This window comes from Camellia sinensis, chromosome 2 (assembly GCF_055761805.1).
Source record: "Camellia sinensis isolate YWXY chromosome 2, ASM5576180v1, whole genome shotgun sequence".
In the NCBI taxonomy this organism is placed as follows: domain Eukaryota; kingdom Viridiplantae; phylum Streptophyta; class Magnoliopsida; order Ericales; family Theaceae; genus Camellia; species Camellia sinensis.
In genome coordinates, this window is record NC_138962.1 from 212,775,235 (window position 1) to 212,797,520 (window position 22,286).

Consider the following 22,286-nt stretch of genomic DNA (forward strand, 5'->3'; position numbering starts at 1 on the left):
CTTGGTAAATTTGTGAAGGTTTGGGGCTTTTGTGTAATTTTACAAAAGTTGGGGTTTTATTCATAATAAACCTAGATGCATGTTTGGGATAGAAAAATAGAATGATTGTTGAATCATTGATGAAAATGGGACCTAAGGGTTGAAATGGTAATTATGGAAAATGGCCTAATTACATTGTTTAATTAATTGGGATAATTAATTGGTGAGAAATGAGGAAATGAAATGTTGATTGAATATCCATTTGTGCATTTATTTTCTGTTTTAGAAATAACTGCTTTGGGCTATCGGTGGAGGATAGTCGAGATTGTTGTAGACAATGCATGATGATTAGGTAAACGGAAACTAATCAATGGAATGTGTCATGGAACTTGACGGTTGATAGAATACATTAATTGTGTGTATTGTGTGATTGTATATAGAACCAATGTGTTTATATACGTTATGTGTAGAGGAGGAGATAGGGGATGTACTCCGCGGTTTAGGGGAAGATAGGGGATGTACCTCTAAACCGGATAGGTATTTGGAGGAGATAGGGGATGAACTCCGTAGACAGAGCTCATATGCTTGTCTAGAGAAGTGAAGATAGAGCTCATATGCTTATCTTTGTGAAGTGTGGATACAGCTTGTATGCTTATCTGTGGATATTGTTGATATACATATCTGTTGAGAATGTGGATATAGCTTTTATGCTTATCTGAATGTGAGATATAGTTTTTATACATATCTGTGGAAATGATGATAGAGCTAGTATGTTTATCTGTTGTTAAAGGGAAAAATGAAAAGTAATTGGGACTTGTAAGTCGTTGACATAAATATGTAATTTATGTGATTGCATCAGTGTTGACCAACTATCAATTGCTAATGTTTTAGTCATTGTCCATGGTTGGTTTAGTGTATTTCTACTGGGCTGTGGCTCACCCTATATGGGAATATCATTTTCAGGTACAGGAAGCATGTCACCTCCAAGGACATAGCTGGGAGGCTAGTGGCGGGCATAGTTTTGTCGTTGTACTTTTGATGTATTACATGTAATTTCAAGCCAAGGGCTTAATGTGTAAACGAGTTAGATCTCTTTGTTGTAACCAAGTATTAACTTGGAAAGCTGTAAGCCCGTAGGGCATTTTGTTATGAGATTAACATGTAATACTTATGTAATGGAATTCTAATGAATGAAAGGAATGCGGTTAATTTAAATATAAACGCATGTCTTATCTGATGGGTTTATTGTTATTATTTTGAGGGCGTTACAACTTGGTATCAGAGCGTACCGGGTTCGAATACTTTGGGTACGTGGGAAGTGATTAGGATCACAATGGGTTTGTCTCGCTTGATAGAGACTTAGATGTAGTATCATATGCTATGTGCTTAATTGATAACATGCTTATGTGACTATGTGGGTATGGGATTTAATTTCTAGGATGTTGATTGGATCCTTGAGTTTCTGGGAGTCTTGTTGGAAAAGCACTTGATCAATGCTGTTTCTAACCGGAACTCTAGTAACGCCTTGGGACTATCATTATCCGGAAATGAAATTCGTAAGTGCTTATGTGTTTATGTGCCTATGTGGAGTGAATTACAGTTGTCCATGCATTAGGACGTGAGTGTTTAGTTTCGGCACATTTATGAATGTGCTAACGTTCTGTGTTGCCTTTATTAGGATGTCAGGACGAGGAAGAGGTGCTAGGCGTGGTAGACCTGCGAGGCAGGAAGTACCGTTACCGGGTGAGATTCCGGCAGTGCAGGAGGGAGTTGGGCAGGCCAATGTGGCCGAGCCAGTAGGTCAGCAGGCTATGGGTGCCTTGGCCAGAGAGATAGTAGGAGCTTTGGGTATTCTTAGAGCTGGGAATCAGGCAGCTGAGACAGGACCTTCCTTCTTGAAGAGGGAGTTCTTCCGGTGTAATCCGGACGAGTTTATCGGGTATCCTAAAGAGCCGCTTAAGGCAGATGAATGGCTCGAACAGACAACGAAGACGTTTGAGATGCTTGGCATCGAGGACGGAGCACTGAAAGTGACCTTGGCATCCTTCCAACTGAAGGGAGATGCGGGTCAATGGTGGAAGTACGAGAAAGCTCGTGTTGGTGGTACTTGGGAGGCATTTGTGAATGCTTTTCAGGAGAGGTTTTTATCAGCAGCAGCTAGGGAGAAGCTGAGGGATCAGTTTAGCCGGCTTAATCAGCAGGGCTTGTCAGTGGCCGAGTTTGAGGCTACTTTTACCAGTCTGTCTAGGTTTGCACCTGAACTGGTGGCGTCTGAGGAACGCCGTTGCTATGAGTTTGAGCGGAAGTTGAGGCGGGGCCTCAAGTTGAGAGTTGGTGGGTCCTATATCCGGGAGTATAGACACCTAGTAGATGCTGCAGCTCATATGGAGCTTATGATGCAGGAGGAGGATGAGGGGCAGAGAGGCTCCAAGAGGAGCCAAGATAGTCAGAGTGATGGCAGGAGGCAGAGGGGTTCTAACCCTCAGCAGTCGCAAGGTGGTGTTGCTAGATCAACCTTCCCAGTGCCGAGTGCAGGCTCCGGGAGAGGTGGTCAGGGGGATTTCACCTGTTACAAGTGTGGCCAGCTGGGTCACAAGGTTTCTGTTTGCCCGCAGAAGGGTGGGGGTCAGAAAGCTGCTTCTTCTTCAGCTAGACCGCAGAGTCAGAGTTTGGGCAGGGGGCAGCTCTTGACTTGTTATCAGTGTGGACAACCTGGGCACATGAAGAGGTTTTGCCCACAGTTGAGTGCCACTTCGGGAGCGTCTGGTTCTAAGCAGACGCAGGGTTTTCAGCCAGCTCAGTCTGTGCAGGCCTCGAGGGCCAATCCGGGAGCTTCGTCATCCCAGTCTGTGCAGCAGTCTTTTGCTCCGAGAGGTGAGCAGGTAGACCAGGGGCCTACGGGGCGCGTGTATGCTGTTACCGCGCAGGACTTAGTACCGGCTCCATCAGTAGTGAGAGGTACTTTTCTGTTTTGCAACTCAGTTGCTAATGTGTTGATAGACACGGGTGCATCTCATTCTTTTGTATCTGCTGCATTTGCATCTGTTTTGGAATTGGAGTTAGCACAGTTAGCATCTCCTATTTGTGTGGTATCGCCTTTGGGTGGTGAGTTGATTCTGAAACAAGGTGTTAGAGGATGTGATATAGAGGTCGCCGACTATAGGCTTCCTTTTCCGTTTGTTGTCATGCCCATGAAGGGTTTTGATGTTATTTTGGGTATGGACTGGTTATCGTCATACCGGGCTGTTATTGATTGCTACCGCCAGAGGGTTACATTGTGTACCTTGAGCGGGGAGTGGTTCCATTTCTTGGGAGACCGGGTTGGTAGTGTTTTGCCACCGGGGTATGATTCGCGAGGGCGAAGTGAACTTAGTAGTCTATTTGCTAGCTTTGAGAGTGGTGAGAGTGGTGAGACCCAGCATGTATTACCGAGGGTGGTTTGTGAGTATTCGGATGTCTTTCCCGAAGATCTTGTTAGTTTGCCACCTCACCGAGAGATAGAGTTCTCTATTGATTTAGTGCCTGGTACGGCGCCGATTTCTATGGCACCTTACCGTTTTGCTCCAGCAGAGTTGGTTGAGTTGAAAGTTCAGCTCCAGGAACTGCTAGATAAGGGTTTTGTTCGCCCTAGTGTTTCGCCGTGGGGAGCACCGGCCCTCTTTGTTAAAAAGAAAGATGGTGCCTTGAGACTGTGTATTGACTACCGGAAGTTGAATCGGGCTACGGTTAAAAATAAGTACCCTATGCCCCGTATAGATGATTTGTTTGACCAGTTGAAGGGTTCCCGTTGTTTCTCTAAGATAGACTTGAGATCGGGTTACCATCAGTTGAGGGTCAGGGAGGAAGATATTCCTAAGACGGTATTCCGTACGCGGTATGGCCATTATGAGTTTTTGGTGATGCCATTCGGACTTACCAATGCACCGGCAGTCTTTATGGACTTGATGAACCGGATTTTCCGGGAGTTCTTAGACCGATTTGTGGTTGTTTTCGTGGACGATATCCTTATCTATTCGTCTTCTGAGGAGGAGCACGAGGCACACTTGAGAGTGGTGCTTGAGTTACTTAGAGCCCATAGGCTGTATGCCAAGTTTGGGAAGTGTGAGTTCTGGCTGAGGGAAGTCAAATTCTTAGGCCACGTGGTATCCGGGAAAGGGGTGTCTGTTGATACATCCAAGGTTGAGGCAGTGCAAGATTGGGCACAGCCTAAGAGTGTGTTTGAGATCCGCAGTTTTCTGGGATTAGCTGGGTATTACCGTCGGTTTGTGAAAGATTTCTCCAGGTTAGCGTCACCGTTGACTAGACTGACTCGGAAGGGAGTCAAATTTGTATGGAGTGAGACTTGTGAAAAGTCGTTCCAAGAGTTGAAAGTTAGATTGACCACCGCTCCGGTATTGATTATTCCGGAGAGAGGGTTGGGTTATGCGGTTTATTGTGATGCCTCACGAGAGGGTTTGGGCTGTGTGTTGATGCAAGAGGGGAAAGTGGTAGCTTATGGCTCACGTCAGTTGAAAATACACGAGAAGAATTACCCCACACACGACCTAGAGTTAGCAGCTGTGATCTTTGCCTTGAAAGTCTGGAGGCACTACCTTTATGGTGAGAGGTTCGAGGTATTCTCGGATCATAAGAGTTTGAAGTATCTGTTTACACAGAGAGACTTGAATTTGAGGCAGAGGAGATGGATGGAGTTCATCGAGGATTATGATTTTGAGTTGCATTATCATCCGGGAAAGGCCAATGTTGTGGCCGATGCCCTTAGTAGGAAAACCATTAGTGATGTAGCTTGTATAGCCATCCGGGAATGGGAGATGTTGGGAGCACTGGGCGAGTTTGATTTGCTACTGGGCGAATCTGTCGAGGCTGCGGCCTTGTTTTCTGTTGTTGCGCAGCCTACACTTGTGACTAGAGTGTTAGGGGCACAGAGAGGTGACCTTGAGGTAGAATCCCTCCGAGAGAAGATCTCCAGTGGGAAAGTTGAGAAGGGTTTGACGGTGTATCCCGACCTGAGTGTGAGATACCGAGACCGTTTGTTTGTACCGGAGTCTTGCCGAAAGGAAGTACTCCGAGAGTTTCACCATTCGCGCCTTGCGGTGCATCCGGGAGGTACTAAGATGTATCAGGATTTGGGTCGCCAGTTTTGGTGGCGGGGTATGAAAAGAGATGTGGCTGTTTTCGTATCGAAGTGCCTTACTTGCCAGCAAGTGAAGGCCGAGCATCAGAGGCCAGCGGGTTTGTTGCAACCCTTGCCTATTGCCGAGTGGAAGTGGGAGCATGTCACTATGGACTTCGTTGTAGGTCTTCCGAGGACTCAGCGGGGTAGTGATGCTATTTGGGTGGTTGTAGACCGGTTGACTAAGTCGGCGCACTTTATTCCTATGCGCGTGAGAGATTCGGTAGATCATCTTGCCGATTTGTACATTCGGGATGTAGTGAGATTGCACGGGGTCCCAGTGACGATCGTCTCAGATAGAGATCCTCGTTTTACTGCTAGATTGTGGCAGAGTTTGCAGAGTGCCTTGGGCACTAAGTTGACCTTTAGTACGGCTTATCATCCTCAGACTGACGGGCAGTCCGAGCGTACTATTCAGATCCTCGAGGATATGCTTCGGGGTTGTGTCCTGGACTTCAGTGGGACGTGGGAAAGGCACTTGCCATTGGTAGAGTTTGCCTACAACAATAGTTTTCAGTCTAGCATCGGTATGGCACCGTTTGAGGCCTTGTATGGCCGACCGTGTAGGTCTCCAGTTTGTTGGGCCGAGGTGGGTGATGCACCTTTATTGGGTCCGGAGTTGGTTAGGGAGACGACGGAGAAAGTTGAACTTATCCGTAGGAGGCTTGTTACAGCCCAGAGTCGACAAAGGAGTTATGCCGACCGTAGGAGGAGGCCTTTGGCGTTTGAGGTAGGTGATCATGTCTTTCTGAAGATATCACCTAGACGAGGCCTGATGAGGTTTGGGAAGAGTGGGAAGTTATCCCCTCGGTTTATTGGTCCTTTTGAGATCCTTGAGAGGATAGGTGAGGTTGCTTATCGGTTAGCCTTACCGCCGCAGTTGTCCGGAGTGCATGACGTGTTTCATGTGAGTATGCTTCGGAAGTATGAGCCAGATCCATCACATGTGCTGGATTGGAGCGATTTAGAGGTAGATGAGGATGCCTCGTATGAGGAGAGACCGGTTCGGGTCTTGGATAGGCGGGATCAGGTCCTGCGTGGCAAGACCATTCCTTTGGTGAAAGTCTTGTGGAAACATCACGGAGTGGAGGAAGCCACTTGGGAACGTGAGCTGGAAGTCCGTGAGAAATATCCGGACTTGTTTGTTGATATGTAATTTTGTATTTAAATTTTGAACTATTGTTGAACTTAAGAACTTTTGTATATGTCTTAAGTTGTGAAACATTGAAAAATGTTTGGTTTATTGGAAGTATGTTTTGGGAACTTGCCTCATATGGAAGTTGAATGTAACACTATATATGTTGAATATATTGTTGAAATTGGAAAGATAATGCGTAATGTTGATGCATGTTGAAAGTACATATGTTGTTTACAAATTGTGAAATGTCTCTTGTTAAAGGGATGGGATGACCGGTAATGGGTCGAAAAGTTGAATGTTAAAGTGTAACATTGTTTAAAATGAAAAAAAAAACTTGTTTTTGAAAATTTGTGCGTAATTTCGGGGACGAAATTCTTTAAGGGGGGGAGGTTATAGCGATCCCGGGTTTACCCTTGTTGTATAGTGATCCGGACATGTGTCCGTGGATGTTGGTAGTTGTTTATTATCTTGTTTACATCCTTTCTTACTTTGTATTTGAGTTATAGGATGTGTTGAGCGGGTTTGTTACAGGTTGGTTGAGTTTAGAAACCAAAACTAGTTGCCCAGATTTTTGGCCTGTACGCTCGAGCGGAGGTGTTGGCGCTCGAGCGTCGATTACACCCTTTCAGTATTTTCCTGTGCAGCGTTGTACGCTCGAGCGTAGGGTTGGGAGCTCGAGCGGAGGCCTGGTTCTGCAAAAGTGCTGGGCGAGTGCATTCTGCGCTCGAGCGGGAGGTTGGCCGCTCGAGCGGAAGTCTGTGAGTGGCCGCTCGAGCGGGGTGTTTTACGCTCGAGCGGAGACCTGGGTTAAAGTCCCGAATTTGTGACTCTTTAAATCACTTTTTCACTTTCTCTTCTCTCTCTTACTTTTCCAAAATCACCATTGTTGAGCCTCTCACTCTAGACTCTACCTTCTCTCTAGGTTTTGATCTAGTAGGAGTGATTTACTCACCTTTGGCCTTTACAAAAAAGTTGTTGATCGTCGAGGGCTTCATTTTAATCTGAAAATCTCGGGTTTTGGAGCACGTTGGGTTTTGTCGTCTTCTCCTTTGGGACTCCGAAATTGAGGTAGGGATAACCTACTCCTCTCTATGGGTTTTGTCTTTAAATTTTGGTATTTTGAGATGTTGGGCTTGGCTTGGTAAATTTGTGAAGGTTTGGGGCTTTTGTGTAATTTTACAAAAGTTGGGGTTTTATTCATAATAAACCTAGATGCATGTTTGGGATAGAAAAATAGAATGATTGTTGAATCATTGATGAAAATGGGACCTAAGGGTTGAAATGGTAATTATGGAAAATGGCCTAATTACATTGTTTAATTAATTGGGATAATTAATTGGTGAGAAATGAGGAAATGAAATGTTGATTGAATATCCATTTGTGCATTTATTTTCTGTTTTAGAAATAACTGCTTTGGGCTATCGGTGGAGGATAGTCGAGATTGTTGTAGACAATGCATGATGATTAGGTAAACGGAAACTAATCAATGGAATGTGTCATGGAACTTGACGGTTGATAGAATACATTAATTGTGTGTATTGTGTGATTGTATATAGAACCAATGTGTTTATATACGTTATGTGTAGAGGAGGAGATAGGGGATGTACTCCGCGGTTTAGGGGAAGATAGGGGATGTACCTCTAAACCGGATAGGTATTTGGAGGAGATAGGGGATGAACTCCGTAGACAGAGCTCATATGCTTGTCTAGAGAAGTGAAGATAGAGCTCATATGCTTATCTTTGTGAAGTGTGGATACAGCTTGTATGCTTATCTGTGGATATTGTTGATATACATATCTGTTGAGAATGTGGATATAGCTTTTATGCTTATCTGAATGTGAGATATAGTTTTTATACATATCTGTGGAAATGATGATAGAGCTAGTATGTTTATCTGTTGTTAAAGGGAAAAATGAAAAGTAATTGGGACTTGTAAGTCGTTGACATAAATATGTAATTTATGTGATTGCATCAGTGTTGACCAACTATCAATTGCTAATGTTTTAGTCATTGTCCATGGTTGGTTTAGTGTATTTCTACTGGGCTGTGGCTCACCCTATATGGGAATATCATTTTCAGGTACAGGAAGCATGCCACCTCCAAGGACATAGCTGGGAGGCTAGTGGCGGGCATAGTTTTGTCGTTGTACTTTTGATGTATTACATGTAATTTCAAGCCAAGGGCTTAATGTGTAAACGAGTTAGATCTCTTTGTTGTAACCAAGTATTAACTTGGAAAGCTGTAAGCCCGTAGGGCATTTTGTTATGAGATTAACATGTAATACTTATGTAATGGAATTCTAATGAATGAAAGGAATGCGGTTAATTTAAATATAAACGCATGTCTTATCTGATGGGTTTATTGTTATTATTTTGAGGGCGTTACATCCCAACCCACAATCTCTTTTGACTTCTCTCATAATTATTGCAACACCCTTTTCAATTTCTCCCATACACTATGGTTACACACAAAAATAAAAATAAAAAAAATTTAGCTATAGATCTCAAAAAGATATAACATCTAAATTTGAATTATGATTTAATAATATAATTATGTATTTTTTTTATGTATATCTATCAAAATTTTAAATCACTTAATGAGACAAATTAATCAATTTTCCAAAATTATTGATTTTTAAAAATCATAATCTCTCCCTCCTAATCTCTCTCACAAATTTTCAAAAAAAAATATTAAAACTTGCATTCATTTTCTCTTCCCCAAAAAATTAGATAATATTTTTTATTAAAGTTGTAGATATCTACCTATATTTTATAAATTATATTATAACATAACAAAAAAAAAACTATAAAATTAAAAAAAAAATCTTTAAAGTTATCTAAATAAACTTTAAATCAATAAAACTCACATGTCTATCACATATCTAACTCACATCATAACTTACCTAAATAATAATAATTAAAAACAAATGAAAACCACAGATAAATTAAATTAAAAAAAAAAAGATACCCAAAACTCCATCTTAAATAAATTGAAAAAAAAAATACCTGAATAGAAACCACACAAAAATAAAAATAAAAATAAAAAGATATATCTATCTATCTATCTATATATATATATATTAAGAAAAATGAGGTTTCTAACCCCCCAAGTCTTGTGGAAGTTCCAATATCCCAATCTAAATTTTTTGATTTTTTATTTAAAAAAAAACCTTAGCATTTATTAACTTCTCCCAACCCCCAAGCATAAAAAAAATTCATTGAAAAGTCCAACACATATGAATTCCTTGAAAAGTCCCAACAGATACGATTATTATCCCTCATAATAACACTTTAATACATTAAGAACAATTATAAAAAAAAATTCCTTGAAAAACCCAACACATATGAATTTCTTGAAAGTCCAACACATATGATTATTATCAAAATATTATACTTTAATATAATATAAAAAAAAGAAGACATTCAAAAAAAAAAAGACATTTAAAAATCACAATTCACATATCTATACTTCTATACTATATATTAAGCAAAAGGGGGTTTTTAACCCCAAGGCCTGTGAGAGCTCCAATCTTCTAATCCTAATTTTCTAATTTTTTGATTTAAAAAAAAAAATCTCAACATTTATTGACTTCTCCCAACCCAATCTCAGCATTTATTGACTTCTCCCAACCCACAATCCCTTTTGATTTCTCTCATAATTATTGCAACACCCTTTTCAATTTTTCCCATACACTATAGTTACACATAAAAAAAAAAAAGATAAGAATTTAGCTATAGATCTCAAAAAGATATAACATCTAAATTTGAATTATGATTTAATAATATAATTATGTATTTTTTTTTATGTATATTTATCAACATTTTAAATCACTTAATGGGACAAATTAATCAATTTTCCAAAATTATTGATTTTTAATTTACAAAATAGATTAAAAAAAACTATTGACTGATTTATTTATTTAATAACAAAAATATTTCATAATCTCTCCCTCCTAATCTCTCTTACAAATTTTCTTTTCCCCAAAAAATTAGATAATATTTTCTATTAAAGTTGTAGATATCTATCTATATTTTATATATTATATTATAACATAACAAAAAAAAACTAAAAAACTAAAAAAAAAATCTTTAAAGTTTATCTAAATAAACTTTAAATCAATAAAACTCACATGTCTATCACATATCTAACTCACATCATAACTTACCTAAATAATAATAATTAAAAACAAATGGAAACCACAGATAAATTAAATTTTAAAAAAAAGATACCCCAACTCCATTTTAAATAAATTGAAAAAAAAAATATCCGAATAGAAACCACACAAAAATACAAATAAAAATAAAAAGATATATCTATCTATCTATCTATATCTAGCAAAACGGAGTTTTTAACCCCCAAGGCCTATGGGAGCTTCAATATTCCAATTTGAATTTTTTATTTAAAAAAAAAAAAACTCAGCATTTATTGATTTGGTCAAAATCTCCTGATCAGCATTTAAAATCCCCTCATACAAATAATTATAGATACAATTCGTGTATAGTTACTGCAGTACCATTTTCAACTTCCCCCATACACTATGGTTAGTGATAAGAAAAAAATCTTAAAAAACATAATTTATATATTAAAAAAATCTAAAACAAATATAAATATATATAATTATCCCGTGCATAGCACGGGTGATAGGCTAGTCTATATATTAAGAAAAATGGGGTTTCTAACCCCCAAGCTTTGTGGGAGCTCCAATATCTCAATCTAAATTTCCTGATTTTTTGATTTAAAACTCAGCATTTATTGACTTCTCCCAACCCACTTTTTGACTTCTCCTATATCTACTCCTACGCCCTTTTTAACTTCTCTCATACACTATGGCTAGTGATGAGATTGTTAAATTATTTTTATAAAAAAATCTTTAAAAAGGAACAAATGGTCAGTACCTAAGAGAAAAAGGGGGTTTCTAACCCCCAAGGCCTGTGGGAGCTCCAATATGCCAATCCTAATGTTTTAATTTTTTGTTTTTTTAAAAAAAAAAATTAACTTCAGCATTTATTAACTTCTCTCAACCTACAAGACTTTTTTGACTTCTCTCATAATTACTACAGTACCTTTTCCAAAACAAATAATTTGTATATTAAAAAAAATCTATATTATATATTAAGTAAAAGGGAGTTTCTAACCCCCAAGGCCTGTGGGAGTTCCAATATGCCAATCCTAATGTTCTAATTTTTTGTTTTTTTATTTTAAAAAAAATGAACTTCAGCATTTATTAACTTCTCTCAGCCCACAAGACTTTTTTGACTTCTCTCATAATTACTACAGTACCTTTTTTAAAACAAATAATTTGTATATTAAAAAAAATTTGAAACAAATATAAATATCTATATCTATATCTATCTATTTATTTATATCTATCTCTAATCCATAAGTTTTGTGGGAGTTTCAATATCTGAACCTTAATTTCTTAATATTTTTGATTTTTTTTGAAAAAAAAAACTTAGCACTTATTAAATTCTTCCAAGTCTTTTTAACTTCTCCAATTTACATACTCTTTTTAACTTTTCACATACGTATTGCAAACAGTGAGTCTCCTTTTTATTTTCTTCTGCTTGATTTCTCACTTCTGCATAAACCCTCACAAAGAGAAAAATGTGATTATAATTAGTTGAATGATTTTTTTTTTTAAATGTGATTGTAGTTAGCTTAATAGTTTTTTTTCATTTATTTATTTTATTATGGAAAAAATGTAATGTGATTGTAGTTTGTTCAATAGCTCTTTTTTTTAATATGATTGTGGTAGTTAGTTCAATGGTTTTTTTTTTAAATGTTATTTAATCTTTTTATTTACTATTTTAATTTTATTTTTAATATGATTGAAGTTAAATAAACATAAACACTCACAAAGAAAAAAATGTGATTGTAATGTGATGTGATTGTAGTTTGTTCAATGGCTTTTTTTTTAAATATAATTGTTGTAGTTAATTCAATGGTTTTTTTTTAATGTTATTTAATCTTTTTATTTACTATTTTATTTTTATTTTTAATATGATTGAAGTTAGATAAACATAAACACTCACAAAGAAAAAAATGTGATTGTAGTTAGTTCAATGGCTTTTTTTTTTAATGTGATTTTAGTTAGTCAATGGTTCTTTTTATCATTTATTTATTTTTTTTATTATGAAAAAAATGTAATGTGATTGTAGTTTGTTCAATGGTTCTTTTTTTTTTAATGTGATTTAATATTTTATTTATTGTTTTAATGGTTTTTCTTTACAATTATTTATGAAAAAAATATGATTTTAGTTAGATAGAATAAATATATTTGTGATTTGATTTAATTTTTTTCTGATTTGATTTTTAAAGTACCAATTATTGATAATGATTAGATTGTATTTTGAAAAAAAAAATTGTATTGATTTTTTTAACTCACTGTGTTTTTTGAAAAAAAAATTATTGTGTTTTTTTAACTATCAATTCACTTAATTTGTGATTTGATTTTTAACACACTGTGTTTTTTGAAAAACAAAATGGATTATACTCATTAGAGTCACATCATATACCAATTATTGATGATAATTAGATACTATTTTGACCCAAAAAAAATTATAATTGATCTTTCTAACTCACTATATGTTTTTTGAAAAATAAATTATTGTGTTGTTTTAATTATTGATGATGATTAGATAGCATTAAAAAAATTGTGATTTGTATAATTGAAATTATTTCCTTTTGTTTATAATTTTATTTTATAATATGATTGAAGTTAGATAAACATAAACACTCACAAAAAGAAAAATGTGATTGTAGTTTGTTCAATGGTTTTAAATAATCTTTTTTATTACTATTTTAATGGTTATTTTTTTCAATTATTTTTTTTATTATGAGAAAAATGTCATTGTAGTTAGATAGCATTAAAAAAATTGTGATTTGTATGATTGAAATTATTTCCTTTTGTTTATAATTTGATTTTTTTAATATAATTGAAGTTAACTCACAAAAAGAAAAATGTGATTTTTCTAAATTTTTTATTAAAAAAAAACACAGCATTTATTGATTTGGTCAAAATTCCCTGATCAGCATTTATTAACTTTTTTCAATCCACATGTCTATTCACATGCCTGCATTTATTGATTTGGTCAAAATCCCTTGATTAGCATTCAAAATCCCCTCATAAAAATAATTATAGATACAATCTGTGTATAGTTACTGCAGTACCTTTTTCAACTTTTCTCATACATTATGATTAGTGATAAGATTGTTAAATTATTTTTATAAAAAATCTTAAAAAAACATAATTTATATATTAAAAAAAATCTAAAAAAATATAAATATTTATAATTATCCGTGCTATTCACAAATCCCTCTCTCTTTCAATCTCTCAAACCCTCATCCCATGGCTCCAAAACCCTTTCATCTTCGACATCCAAACTTGCCCCCACATCTTCTCCTCCATCTCCGGCACCAAGGACCTCCAAATGGTTAACCTAACCCTCCGTGTCCTCTCTCGCCCCGAGTTCTCTCAACTCCCCCGAATCTTCCAAACCCTAGGCCTCGAATACGACGATAAAGTCCTTCCTTCGATCGGCAACGAAGTCCTCAAGGCCGTTGTCGTTCAATTCAACGCCGATCAGCTCCTCACCGAGTGTCCCAGCGTCTCTGCATTGGTTCGCCAGGGCTTGGTTCGTCGTGCTAAGGATTTCAACTTCGTTCTTGATGACGTTGCGATCATGCACTTATTGTATGGGGCTGAGTTCTCCAAGGCCGTGGAGCAGAAGTAGGTGGCACAGTAGGAGGCTGAGTTCTGCAAGGCCATGGAGCAGAAGTAGGTGCCACATGAATGTCTCTCTCTCTCTCTCTCTCTCTCTCTCACTCTATAAATACATCTGAATCGAACCTTTTCATTTGTGAATTGATCAAGTATTTTTATTCTATTTGATTCTTAATTGTTTTATATATCTATGCATAATATATTCGACTCTGTATGTACATCTAAATTTATGTCTTTTGAATTTTGGTGTTCTACTTCAAAATTAGCAAACCTATTTTATTGATTTTTATTTATGTATGCCTGTATTTTAGGTGTGATTGCAATATCCATACTATATACCCTTGCCTCTCTGTCTGCTTCAGCTAATACCAGTACCAAAAGTTAGCAGAAGGAACCAAAGATTAACAGCTGCTAGATGATGACAAAAAGAACCCCAAAACAGAGAGCCATAACAAAAAGATACTCAGCAGAGTTTAGAGAAATAAGTAATTTTAGTTAACCCAAACTTACTCCTTCAGTACCATTGGCATGGCAGCTATCCAGATCCACATCTGTTTTTTGCATATCATTTTGAACATCTGCACTCTCCAAAAGTTGATTGCGATGATTCTGCTCAATGGCATGATTCTGATCTGCATTAGCTGATTCTCCAATGCCATCAGTGACATCACCTGTTGTTTTACTCTACTTGTTCTTCTTTTTCTTTGTTTTACTTCTTCTTCTTTTCATCCTCCATTGCTGACCTTAGATTTCAACACCCAAAGCTCCTTTGATTGAATAAACTAAAATCTGTCAAAACCCACCAAAAGTTTCACTTCCATTACAAACAATATCCCAACTTTCTTACTTCCAACATGGAATTAAAATCATGCTCATCAAAATCAAAATACATTGAAGCTTCAAAAATTGGATCTTCAATATCTGGAATAACTGAATTGGCATCAAAACAAGAAAGTGTATGAATAAATAACTGACCAATCAATCTAAAACAACCTCAATGCATTCACATTTCGGAGATCCAAAAACAATTCAAATCTAGGTGATAGAAATCTATAAAATTTGAACGTGTGATTGCAATATCCATACTATATACCTTATTTATTCATACAGGCATACATCTAAATTTATGTCTTTTGAATTTCTATATCTAAACGGTCCTACATTGGTTTTGTTGTTACCTCATGTGCACTTGAACTTGAAAGTCCTTTGCAAAAGTTTGAGTTGATTCCTAGTGCATCATGAAGCTTGGTGTAACACTATAGGTCTTTGAACATGTTTACCTTTGGCCTAAGCACAACTAAGTAAAAAATAATAGGACAAATGCTACTTAATCATCAAGTATATGACTGAACCTTGAAGTACACATGTCAAGTCAACGTTAGCATTGTTAGATTTGGTTCAACTTGGCTTACTAAAAAAAGTTACATTTGCTTGCAATTTTATACCTCTTACACAAGTGAAGTACTGAACTTCTATAAATGACTTCTTGGCTTTCTAGTACTACAATTAAAAAAAGAAAAAAAGAAAGAAAAAAAGAAAGAAAGAATACATGTGATGTGATGAAAATTGATTTAAAAGAACTGGATTTTTTACATTTGTCTAATCTTTCTTTTCAAAAAAGAAAAAAATGAATGTTTTTAATCTAATCTAATCTAATCAATTTCCTATTCAAAAATCCTGGTTGGAGCAGTTTATTTAAGACTTAAGCGGCTTATATATATATATATATATATATTTAAATCAATGTATAATTTTATTTTATTTGACAGGAATAACTTAAATAAATTAAAAAAGAGAAATGAATGTTTTTAATTTACACTTTTTGATTACCATTTTCTTAACTTATAAAAGAACTGCATCAAAACAGGTCCTAAATGACATGATTAAAAGGAGAAAAAAAGAAGAATAATACATGTGGTACCTTGTGTGCATGAGACATGTGTTCATGTTCCTATATGTAGCCAGTTTTAAAACACACATCATTAAGTTTTAGAGAGTTTCTTTATGATTTTAAGAGATTCAGGGCTATGTCATCATATTCCTTTTATATATTGTTTGATACTCTCGATATTATTACAATGTGACCGATACTATTACATGTCTTGATACCACCATTTAAAACCATGCTACTTACTAACTCTATTCTTCTTCAGGCGTGGTGTTCGGCAAATGAGAATAGGATGGGCTGATGGCCCAGAATTTGACTCAGTGCCCAATTAGACCTGGAAAGAGCTACACTTATCTGTTCACAATTCAAGGCCAGGAAGGGACACTCTGGTGCCATGCCCAATGCTCGTGGCTGAGAGCCACAGTCTACGGTGCTCTGATTATTCACCCCAAAGAAGGTTCTTCCTACCCATTCCCCAAGCCCAAGCGTGAAACAACCCTTCTCTTAGGTACTGACCATGAGATGCAAATAGAGACACAAAAGGAACAAATACAAATGCAGAACAATAAAATAGAAGATCTTGAAGAGGGTAAGAAGAAGCAAGGGGAGACAATGGCTGATGTTGTCAACTTTTTGAGGACCAAAGGATTCACTGGACACTTTGGAAGTGGAGGGAACTCATCCACAAGTGGACATACTTCTTGGTAAAGTATATTAACTTTAATATAACAAATTTTATAAAAGAATACATGTTTGAAGAATTGAAGTAATGGAAACATGCATATGACATCCAATTTGTACAGGTGCACATGATGTATAAATTGTGAATTAGTCTAAAAAATATATTTTTTTCTCTATACTAAAAGCTTGAAAAAAGGCTGTCGAAATGCTAAATTATCACACAATTACAGATTTGTACAAGAACCAATAGAAACACCTTAGGAGGGACCAATATAAGTTGTATGAACTTACGGCAAATTAATGGGATGCACCATTTGTGAATTAGCCTTAAAATTAATTTTTTGTTCTCATAATCTAAAAAAAGTCTGTTACAGGGATAAATTGTATAATTGATCTAATTGTAAATTGATGAGTTACTAATGTTTTTAATCTTTTGTATAATTGATTTATTACTAAAACTTTTAATTTATTTTTTTGCAGATTGGATTGGGGTGGCATTTTTGACGTGCAACAATGATGTAATTTGTTTGAATGTTCATTTTTGTTTGATAAGGATACACATACAGTTACACTACTTATTGTTGGATTTTTGGTGGAATTGAACAAGTTATAACTTTTGGATATTTTGTGGATATTTCACTATTTTATTATATCAGGATGAAATTATTTGTAATGATGAATGTATATTTTCATTTTGTTAATTCGTAAATGTGTTGATAACAGGTTAGGTTAAGTTGTGATGAAATTGTTATATTCAACAGGTTTCAACATGAACAAGGTCATATTTGTTGAACTAAAATTTAGATTTTGATAAAATAGGTATATAATGTGGAAAAAAATATTATGAAATTATTGACAAAATTTTTCATCCCTAAAGAAGGTTTTTTTGTCTCTTGTTTGGCTTAGGTGGATGATTAATTTTGTCATAAATTCTTTATTTCGTCGCTAAATGAATTTGTTATGACAAAAAATATTGTCACATTTTGTCACTATTACTCTCAATGTGTGACGAATTTTTTTTGACATTATTTCATCATTTTTAATGATGAATTTGTTTTTATCTCTATTGGTAGCTTCTTTGACAAAATATTTTCGTCTTCGTTTATATTAAATGTGACAAAATTATTTTGTCTCCATTTCTTATATTTATGACAAAATACTTTTGTCTCTAATTTCTCCTTTAATGACAATATTTTGTCGCTAATTACTTATAAGTATGTTCCCAACAGAGTGTATTGGAGACAAAAAAAATTCGTCACAAATTTATCATTTTTAATGATGAATTTGTTTTTGTCTCCATTGGTAGCTTCTTTGACAAATTTTTTTTGTCTTCGTTTATATTAAACGTGACAAAATTATTTCGTCTCTATTTCTTATATTTATGACAAAATACTTTTGTCTCTAATTTCTTCTTTAATGACAAAATATTTTGTCGCTAATTACTTGCAAGTATGTTCCCAACAGAGTGTATTGGAGACAAAAAAATTCGTCACAAATTTATCATTTTTAATGATGAATTTGTTTTTGTCTCTATTGGTAGCTTCTTTGACAAAATTTTTGTCTTCGTTTTTATTAAACGTGACAAAATTATTTCGTCTCTATTTCTTATATTTATGACGAAATACTTTTGTCTCTAATTTCTTCTTTAATGACAAAATATTTTGTCGCTAATTACTTACAAGTATGTTCCCAACAAAGTGTATTGGAGGCAAAAAAATTCGTCACAAATTTATCATTTTCAATGACGAATTTTTTTTTTCGTCTCTAAGACCCTTTAGCGACGACCCTTTGGAGACAAAATGGGTGACGAAAAATGTTCGTCGTAATTAGTTTGGGTGACGAAATATATACATTTTGGGACAAATTTGTTTCGTCTTTAAATCCCAAATTTGTTGTAGTGTGATGAATTGAGTTTCTGATGAGATGTTCTTGGTATACCAGTACTAGTACTGCGATAGGATTGGTGACTATAGACAGTATTGTATGATAGCTTGATCTTGAAGAACTCCTATGGCGATCATTATTATTTGTATGGGCAGTGTAACCTCCCATCTTGCCCCCCCCAAAACTGAATCGGCATGGAAGGTAGAGATCATCAGCAAAACTAACAGTGCCGCCATAGCCGTAAACATCGTCGTCATCATCTTCTTCTTCGCCATTGAGCTGTTGACGGCGGCGACATCGACCGTTGTTTGCCATTTTTGTAGAGAGAGAAGGAGAAGATTGGTGAGAGCTAGGGTTTAAATAGTATCGAAGTAGAGAAAGAAATAAAGTTTGATTTGAGATAGTCAAATTTCTCTGTGATATATGGGTGTGAGATTAAGGGACCTTAGACATCATAAAATAATATTGTGAATCTATTTCATTACTAAAAATAGGATAGGGACCTTAGACTAATTTTCCCTATTATAAATTAGTAAAAAACCCTCCCCAATTAAGATTTTATTACAAAAAAAAATCTTTTAAATTTTTATTGAGTTGAAAAAGTATTTTATTTCGTTGTGCTTAAATTAATATTAGAGTCTGATTTTCAGTCTTGTCAATAAATTATATGAATATTAGATATATTGAAAAAGTAGAATTCGATAATTTAAATAATAACATTTCTTTACAAATAGTAATAGAACAAAATAATACATTAAAGTAATAAAAAAAATTAGTGAAAAGCTTACAAACAACAAATAAAATTATAAACGAAATTTGGCATATAATACTAGATAAAAATAAGCACGTATCCATTGTAGAAGATAAGTAAGAAAATACTATAGATAATTACCCTTATCTTTATAAAGGAAATTCAATATATGGATTGACGCCCACTTTTCAAAGACAGAATAAAAATTTAAGATTTTTTGGAAATAAAATTTTAGCTACATATGATTTTTTACTAATTAATATTTACAGGCTTAAATTTTATTTTTGTAATCCTTTTAAGGATTAAATAAATTTGAATTAAATACTTTAAGGACTTAATGGATTCAATCGATAATTTAAGGACTAAATATACTATGATTTATGTATTTTAAGGACCTAGTAGACACAATCAATGGTTTAGGGACTAAATAGACAAATCGGCGATAGTTTAAGGGTATAAACTATAAAGTATAATAAACCATTTACTTATCAACAAAACCTTTTTTCTTTTTAGCAGTCAAACCATTTAAATCAAGTTTCAATTTTTAGCAGTCAAATCAAATTAAACTATGGGTAATTCTTGGTTATCACATAAGAAAATACATTTCTTCTACCTTTTAGTATGATTTCCTTGGAGGAAGATCCTCTTCTATGGCACTACTACAAATATCAGTTGCATAATTAATACTTCAGTTAAAAACAACAATGATTTGTACTTGGTCCCATCAGGTTTAGTACAAGTAACCAGAAATTAATGGCCGTTGCCAAACGACTTTTGTGTGATGACCAATCCTGGTTAATGGATAGCCCAGTGCAAACACTTCACAGCTAAGGACACTGATTTACTGCACTTGTCAGCTATTCATCGCACATTGTCCTCACATTCCCAAGTGTGAAAACCAAATTTGCATCTTATTCTATAGTTAAAAAATCAGTCATCAGTCACTACAGTTAAAATAACGTCCTTATTTATCCATCAAAAAGATCATAGCAATTATGGTCCAATAAGTTGATTGGAGTGCAATTCACAGCTGCATCAGCCAATTTATTTTTTCAATTGTTAGAAAAAGGAGCCCGGATTTCACAGGTACCTTAAAACACATCCAGACCCCAATCTCCTTATTTTCTTTCTTTTGCTTTTCTCCTCACCCATTCTTATATTGAAGAGCTACAAAACTCAATTTCTATCCTTACATTGAAGAGCAATGAAACTCAATCTCTATTTTAGTCTTACACTTACAGAGATCAAATAATAATCAACTACACCCAAAAATTGTATCTCATTCTCAGAGTTAAGAGTCCATTTCACGTGCTTTATAACAAAAACAATAATTATTAAAGAAAAATCATAGAAGAGGTATCCTTCAAAGGAAAAAAAAATTAATAAATAGATATATAATTATATATGTAAAGAGGAACCAACAGAAATTCCCACAACACAACCAATCAAATGTAATTATGTAACCTCAACCTCACATTGCAAACACCCCATAACCCCAAACCAAACATGGCATAAAAGGGATGCATAAATTCTCTTTACAGACCCTCTCTTTGCTACGTTACCCACCTCTTTGTGTGAAGATCTAACAGACCACTAAAGTGCCACTCTAACTGCTAGAAAAGGCCCGCAATTCTAGAATGCAGCAACCATTATGCCAAGATCCAATTGAGATTTACCCAGCCCACCCTCTAACTAGCCAAATCTCCAACTAAAATGTGGTTAAGCCTCAAAATTTACCATAAGGATGGCAAATCATTATATTGCCACATAATATTTTTATCTTGGTCACATCATATTTGGGTCTCTGCTTTAGCAGGAAGAGCAACAAGTCCAGCCTTTGTATCTTAACAGTCCTTAGACTCTTTACAAATTGCATTTTACAAAACATCATTTAGACTCAATAAAAACAAATTGCAAAAAAACATGCAGAGTACAAAAGGAAAAACCCAGGGCAGCGAAACATATTAATAGAGATTGGACAATAAGATATGAAAGATCATGTGAGAAAGAAACTGAAGCTTGCAGGGAAGCACCAAAGAAATACAATCCTCATCACAACTTTTTTAAACTACATGTAAACCCCAGACCCAAACCCGAGTAAATTTTTCCAATTCCTTTAGCAAGACAAGAAATTTAATTTAGTTACACCCCATTATTAGAACATGCAATAAATTAAACCTAAAACCCAACTGAGATTGTCAACATGTAAAATAAGGTAAAACTATAGAATAAATGATTTGGTTATCATTAAAATGTATCAATAAATAACCCGCCAAATGAATTCCACTTGCACTGCTGATATATACTCAAATAGCAAAAAGAGAAGATCATAATGTATCAAAAAGAAACCCCAGAAATAAAATCACTGAATAAATACATTAATACTGATGCATCAACCAAACACATCCAGAAATAGAATCACAGAAAAATCAAATAACAAATTTCCAGCAGCCACAAGATCTGACATTTAATAACAGTACAGCCACTCTCATTTTCAGCCCATTAGAAATAAACCAATATATGAAATTTTTAATACCAAATAAAATTGAGTGAACAAATTAATATACTGAAAAGAGTAGATCATAATGTAGCGAAAAGAGTAGATCATAATGTAGCGAAAAGAGTAGATCATAAATAAAATCACTGAATATATTAATTAATCCTACAAAAACAAAACAAAAATAAATAAATAAATAAATCAATGCATCAACCAAAAAACCCCGAAATAGAATCACACAATAACCAAATTAAAAATTTCCAGTAACCACGGATCAATTGCATTCTCAACCCATTTGAAACAAACCCAAATATGAAATTTTCAACACAAAATGGAAACTTTATCAAAAAAGAGTTGAATTATATTGTATGGGGAGCAAATATTCCGGCGAGCCCGTACTCCTTTCTTCCGAGCTCTGAGTCTATCCGATCGTCCTGTGAACACAACGACAGTGAACTACCCGGCGGTGTGTGGCCGGAAAACCCCTCCGACGGTCAAGTTAGCACACACCCAGGGATAGAGAGAGAGAGGAGAGTGTTCAGTGTTTAGTGTATCTCTGCGCCGACATGCTT

The 22,286-nt window shown here is 35.1% G+C and overlaps 1 protein-coding gene and 1 pseudogene across 2 annotated transcripts in view; both read left to right on the top strand.

Moving 5' to 3' along the window:
• LOC114272442 (putative disease resistance RPP13-like protein 1) overlaps positions 1 to 22,286 on the top strand; it is a 295,308-nt gene that overhangs the window by 68,152 nt on the left and 204,870 nt on the right. Inside the window, exon 4 of one of the 2 annotated variants that reach the window (XM_082916893.1) lies at positions 8,370 to 8,502. The exons of the other annotated variant lie outside the window; for it this stretch is intronic. The gene's annotated coding sequence lies outside the window, so the exon portion shown is untranslated. Of the gene's footprint in view, positions 1 to 8,369; positions 8,503 to 22,286 lie in introns of those variants that run through there. 2 annotated transcript variants of the gene reach the window in all.
• On the top strand, positions 13,721 to 14,023 carry LOC114265136 (prohibitin-3, mitochondrial pseudogene; annotated as a pseudogene).